The sequence below is a fragment of the Solanum tuberosum genome, unplaced genomic scaffold, assembly GCF_000226075.1.
Source record: "Solanum tuberosum cultivar DM 1-3 516 R44 unplaced genomic scaffold, SolTub_3.0 scf00192, whole genome shotgun sequence".
Classification (NCBI taxonomy): Eukaryota; Viridiplantae; Streptophyta; class Magnoliopsida; order Solanales; family Solanaceae; genus Solanum; species Solanum tuberosum.
Window position 1 is genome coordinate 1,149,362 of NW_006239115.1, and position 7,166 is coordinate 1,156,527.

The window sequence follows — 7,166 nt, forward strand, 5'->3', positions numbered from 1 at the left end:
ATAGAGTTTCAAGTTTAGTAAAGAGTATCGAGTTTCAAGTTAAGTCAAGAGTATAAAGTTGAGTTCATTTCTCAAAAGTTATTAGGGAACTAAGTATTCCCAAAGAAGTTTTAAAGAAATGTTTTCACATTTAAACAAGATTGGAAACTGAGATTTCCAAAGAGCCTTCTTGGCTAGTTTTCCAGAAAAAGAGTAATCGCTTTCTAAAATGAAGCAAAGAGGGGAAACTGAGATTTCCAAGATAGCCTTTGAGCTAAGTTTTGAGTAATTATCTCAAATCAGCATGAAGAAATATGTTTTAAAAAAATATAAGAGCCAGTACATTTTTTGGAGTAGTATTGAGCACCGAATTGGGGGAGCGTTCAAATAACCCACAGCCCCCATAGAACCATGTAGCCATCATGGGTAGAAGAGGTTCATAGTTTTTAGATGAATCAGTTTCAAATTAGACCAGTGGATCCATTAGGCAATTCGGGTACTATACTTCTTACCGGGTATAGGATGCTCTGACAACGTGAGGTTGATCGCTGTATCATCACTATAGCTCTAATGTGATGGTTGTGGTTAGAGAAACACCCATAGAAATTATTGTATTTTTATATACATCAGTTCATTTGTATTTCTATATACATCTCAGGCTTATTGTATCTTTGTATACACACAGAGTTTATAGCATGTTTTAAACAACTTTTCTTTATATCGCACTTGTTTTAAATTGCCTTATATTGAAAGGAGTCAATCAGGTTGAGTTGAGTTGAGCCAGGTAAGCTATTCAGTTTCTTCTAGATTTTCTTCTAGCCTATGTTGCTTAGTTTTCCAGCTCGCGTACTCGTACATTGAATGTACTGATGTCAGTTAGCTTGCATCTTATGACGATGCATACATAAGTACCCAGGATCAGCATCCAGCACGCCGTTGATCCAGCTGAGCACTCTAGAGTCAGTGGTGAGCCTCTTTGCATTCCGGGGGACTCAGTTATTTTGTTCTCTTAGTTTTGTTTTATTAGGATGTTGCGGGGTCTGTCCCAACATCCATCTCAGTGTTATAGAGGCTTCATAGACAGTCAGTCAGTTAAGTATTGAGTCTCTCATCTATGTATATATGTAAATATTTTATTTTAAAACACGAGTTTCCTTTTTGGCAAGATTTTATCAGTTAAGTCATTTTATAACCCCTCATTGCATGGAGTTATTCTGTTGAGTTAGGTTTCCGCTGAGTTAAGAAAGCCAGGCCAAGGGTTCGCTTGGGGCCAACAATGGTCTTCGAGTGCCGGTCCCGCCCAGGGTGTAGGCTCGGGGCGTGACAAACTTGGTATCAGAGCCCAGAGTTCAAGAGTCCTAGGGAGTCTATGAAGCCATGTCTGTAGAGTCTTAATAATCGGTGTGAAGCGCGCCACATCTATAATTGGGAGGTTGCAACATTTAGGATGATTTCTCACTTCTTTCACACACATCTCATGCGTTAGAGTTTATCTCTAAAAAGTTTCTTTTTAAATTCGTGCTTGCGTGTTTTCAGAAAATCTTGCCTCCACTAAGAGTTGGCAGAGGGCGTCTTCCTAGACGTTATGTTGAGGAGCAAGAGTTACCTTATGCCCCGGGAGTGCAACCTCAAGGGGAAGTTTCTAATGCCGAGTTCAGAGAGGCAATTAGAATTCTTAGTCAAGCTGTAACTAATCAGATGGGTCAGCAAAGGGGAGCTCGACATGAAGGAGCTGACACTTCAAGGATTCGTGAGTTCTTGGGGATGAATCCTCCGAGTTTCATGGGTTCGAGCACTACCGAGGATCCAGAAAACTTCATTGAGGAGCTGAAGAAGATTTTTGAGGTAATGCATATGGCAGATATTGAGCGGGTTGAACTAGCTGCGTATCAATTGAAGGATGTTGCTAGAACTTGGTTCGACCAGTGGAAAGGGGGCAGAGCTGAGAATGCACCACCTGCGAGTTGGGCCTGTTTTGAGGAAGCTTTCTTGGGGCATTTCTTTCCTCAAGAATTGAAAGAGGCCAGGGTACGTGAGTTCCTCACACTTAAGCAAGATTCTTTGAGTGTTCATGAGTATGGGTTGAACTTCACCCAACTCTCCCGTTATGCTCCGGAGATGGTTGCGGACATGAGGAGTAGAATGAGTTTGTTTGTTGCTGGGTTGTCGAGTAAGGAAGGTAGGGCTGCAATGCTTATCGGGGAGATGGACATATCAAGGTTGATGGTCTATGTACAACAGGTTGAGAAAGAGAAGCTGAGGGACAGGGAAAAGTTCAGAAATAAGAGAGCTAAGACCGGTAATGAGTCCGGACAGCAGAAAGGGAATGCGAATCGTCCACCCTTTCAACAAAGGCAAAGGGGACCTGCTCCATCATTTGCTAGGGCACCTGCACCGAGATACAGAGGTGAATATAATGGCCAGAATTCGAAGGACTTCAAGGCTAGACCAGCACAATCTTCGGGCAGTGGGGCGCAAGGGAGTAGTAAGCCTCCTGCCTGCGCTAAGTGTGGTAGGAACCACTCAGGTATTTGTCGAGAGGGCTCCATTGGTTGTTTCAAGTGTGGATAGAATGGACATTTCATGTGAGAGTGTCTAAAGAACAGGCAGGGTAATGGGGGCAATAGAGCACATTCTTCTTCAGTTGTTCCACCAGATAGGATGGCACCTAGAAGAGCTACTTCTAGTACCGGCGGAGGAGCAAACTGCCTCTATGCAATCACCAGTCGCCATGAGAAAGAGAACTCTCCAAATGTTGTCACTAGTATGATCAAAGTCTTTGTTTTTGATGTGTATGCTTTGCTAGACCCAGGAGCAAGTTTATCTTTTGTAATCCTTATGTTGCAAATAAGTTTGATGTTCTTCCTGAAAGACTTTGTGAACCCTTTTGTGTTTCTACACCTGTTGGGGAGTCTATTCTAGCAGAAATAGTCTATCGTGATTGTCCCGTTTCTATCAATCACAAGAGTACCATGGCTGATTTAATTGAGTTAGACATGGTAGATTTTGATGTCATTCTAGGCATGGATTGACTCCATGCTTGATATGCATCAATAGATTGTAGAACTCGAGTGGTCAAGTTTCAGTTTCCGAATGAGCCAGTCTTAGTCTTATTCAGTCAGTTTCAGTAGTAAGAGAGTTTCCAGAAGTTTTTCCTGATGATCTACCCGGAATTCCTCCTGAGAGAGAGATAGATTTCGGCATAGATCTCATTCCAGATACTCGTCCTATCTCTATTCCGCCATATAGAATGGCACCAGAAGAGTTGAAAGAGCAGTTGAAAGATCTTCTAGATAAAGGTTTCATTTGACCAAGTGACTCACTTTGGGGCGCTCCGGTCTTGTTTGTGAGAAAGAAAGATGGTTCCCTTAGAATGTGTATAGATTACCGCCAGTTGAATAAGGTTACCATCAAGAATACGTACCCTCTTCCGAGGATTGATGATCTTTTCGATCAGCTTTAGGGTGCCACCTGTTTTTCGAAAATTGACCTCAGATCAGGCTATCATCAATTAATAGTAAGGGAATGTGATATTCCAAAGACAGCTTTCAGAAACCGATACGGTCATTATGAGTTTTTGGTCATGTCCTTTGGTTTGACCAATGCACCGGCAGCTCTCATGAACCTTATGAATAGAGTCTTCAAACCTTACTTAAATATGCTTGTTATCGTCTTCATTGATGACATACTAATCTATTCAAGGAATGAAGAAGATCATGCTAGTCATCTCAGAACAGTTCTCCAGACCTTGAAAGATAAGGAGTTGTATGCCAAATTCTCTAAGTGTGAGTTTTGGCTTGAGTCAGTGGCATTCCTAGTCCACATTGTGTCTGGTGATGGAATTAAGGTTGATACTCAGAAAATTGAGGCAGTGCAGAATTGGCCTAGACCCACATCTCCAACTGAAAGTAGGATTTTCTTGGGATTAGCTGGCTATTTTAGAAGGTTTGTAGAGGGGTTTTTGTCTATTGCATCTCCTTTGACCAAGTTGACTCAGAAGACAGTGAAATTTCAATGGTCTGAAGCTTGTGAGAAAAGCTTTTCAGGAATTGAAAAAAGAGATTGATTACTGCTCCAGTTTTTGACCTTTACCAGAAGGTACTCAAGGTTTTGTGGTGTATTGTGATGCATCTAGAGTTGGTTTGGGTTGTGTCTTAATGCAGAATGGCAAGGTTATAGGCTTATGCCTCCAAATAGTTGAAAAGTTCATGAGAAGAACTACCCAACCCATGACTTAGAGTTGGCTGCTGTACTGTTCGCTTTGAAGATATGGCGTCATTACCTGTATAGTGTGCATGTTGACATATTCACTAATCTCAAGAACCTTCAATATGTGCTTACTCAGAAAGAGCTTAATCTCAGGCAGAGGAGGTGGTTAGAATTACTCAAGGATTACGACCTAGGTATTCTTTACCACCCAGGTAAAGCTAATGTTGTTGCTGATTCTTTAAGCAAGTTGTCTATGGGTAGCATCGCCCATATTGAAGAAGGAAAGAGAGAGTTAGCAAAAGATGTGCACAGACTGGCACGCCTGGGAGTCAGATTTTTAGATTCCGCAGAAGGAAGAATAACGGTGGCGAGTGGGGTCGAGTCATCAGTAGTGTCAGAAGTGAAAGAGAAACAAGACCAAGATCCCATTTTGCTTGAGTTGAAGGCAAATGTTCAAAAGCAGAAAGTATTAGCTTTTGAACAAGGGGGAGATGGTGTGTTGAGATATCAAGGTAGATTATGTGTACCTATGGTGGATGGACTCCAAGAGAAGATTTTGGAAGAATCTCATAGCTCCAGATATTCCATTCATCCGGGTTCCACAAAGATGTATCGTGACTTGAGAGAAGTTTATTGGTGGAATAGCATGAAGAAAGGCATTGCTGAATTTGTTGCTAAATGTCCAAATTGCCAGCAAGTGAAAGTTGAACACCAAAGGCCCGGTGGTTTAGCTCAGAATATAGAACTTATGGAATGGAAGTGGGAGATGATCAATATGGATTTTATCATAGGGTTGCCAAGGTCTCGTAGACAGCATGATTCTATTTGGGTGATTGTCGACAGAATGACAAAGTCAGCTCATTTTCTGCCAGTAAACACTACCCATTCAGCAGAAGATTATGCCAAGTTATATATTCAAGAGATAGTGAGACTTCATGGAGTCCCAATCTCCATTATTTCAGATAGAGGTGCACAATTTACTGCACAGTTCTGGAAATCTTTTCAGAAAGGCTTGGGTTCCAAGGTGAACTTAAGTACTGCCTTTCATCCTCAGACTGATGGGAAAACTGAGCGTACTATTCAGACTTGAGAGGATATGTTGAGGGCTTGTGTAATCGATTTCAAAGGGAGTTGGGATGACCACCTACCTCTCATTGAGTTTGCCTACAATAACAGTTATCATTCTAGCATCCAGATGGCTCCATACGAAGCTCTGTATGGGAGAAGATGTAGATCTCCTATTGGATGGTTTGAAGTTGGTGAAGCAGGGTTGATAGGACCAGATTTAGTCCACCAAGCTTTGGAAAAGGTGAAAGTGATTCAAGAGAGGTTGAAAACAGCACAAAGTCGCCATAAATCCTACACTGATGTTAGGAGAAGGGTGTTAGAGTTTGAAGTTGATGATTGGTGATTGGGTATATTTGAAAGTTTCACCCATGAAGGGGATTGTGAGGTTTGGTAAGAAGGGGAAACTTAGTCCCCGGTATATTGGACCTTACCGCATAGCCAAGAGGATTGACAATGTTGCTTATGAGTTGGAGTTACCACAGTTACTAGCAGCGGTCCATCCGATATTTCATATCTCTATGTTGAAGTAGTGCATAGGCGATCCTTCATTGATCCTGCCGACTGAAAGTGTTAGGATCAAGGATAACTTATCTTATAAGGAGATTCCTGTTCAGATTTTAGATCGTCAAGTTCGCAGGTTGAGAACGAAAGATGTAGCATCAGTCAAGGTCCTTTGGAGGAACCAATTTGTTGAGGAAGCTACTTGGGAAGCCGAAGAGGACATGAACAAGAAATACCCATATCTCTTTCAATCCGGAGGAAATGCAAATCAATGTACTAATTTACTTCTTAGTGCTCTATAAATTGTAGTGAGCATGTTGTTGTTGTTGTTGTTTGCAGGATTGCTTGTTGGGTGTTTGAATTGATGTTACACTCTTAGCCTTGGAAGAGTAATCTCATTCGAGCACAAATGTTCCCAAGAGGGAGATATTGTAACATCCCGCAATTTGAAATAACTATGAAGAAGCTTGAAATTGGAAATAGTCATTTTTGGAAATTCAGAATATGGAAATTTGGCAAAGTATGGGAAAAAAATAAGTTTTTGGTCAACTTTGAACTGTCAAAACTTCTATCTCAGGATGAGTTGGGTGTAGTTCCAGTGATGTTTGGAAAGCCCTTGGAATGATCTTTCCAACGCCGCCGAGTTTGCTCTATTTCGAGTTCGTATGAGTGAGTTATGCCCTTTGGAAGTGGGGCTGTTGGCAGGGCAGTTAGCCCGAATTTGTAAGGGTATTTTGGTCTTTTCCCTAGCCATTTACTTTGGTCATATTAAGGTGTAAGACTGATTTTAAATCAGTTTTTCCCTTTTTAAAAGAGTGAGAGTTAGGGCTTTTGAGAGAAGAGGAGAAAAAGAAGAAGGAGCAAAGAGTCCGTCAAGATCGTTCTGGATATCGTCGGGGTTGATCCCTATTAAGGTATGTGAGATCATAGTGTTGGGTTGGTTCGTTCCCCCACACGCCAAACTCGTTTTAATTCCGAGAAAAGATGGATTGTGTTGTTGAAGTTTTTGGTTGTTGAAGTTGTGGTTTTGTTGTTGAAGTTCCTTGTTGATTTGGGACATGTTTCCGGTTGTGTTTGTGAGTTGAAATCTATTGTATGTTGAGGGGTTTATGATTCTAAGTGTTTGGGGCTGGAACCATTGAGGTTAAGGAGGTTTAGAGTTAGAAAAATAATGGAAAAAAGTCGAGTTTTCTGGGGAAAGGGGTGGCGCGTCGCGCCTGCCAGCCTACCCCAAAAGGGACTCTGAAGTCCAGCCCTTGGGGCGGCGCGCCTAGCAGAGCGCCCAGCAGGACCCTCGGAAGCTTGAGGTCTGGCGCTCCGCGCCTCTTAGAGCACCAAGGACTCCAAGTTTTCCCTTTCATTCCCCACTTTTTCATACATGTTCCTTGGTAATGTACCTATGTTTTATA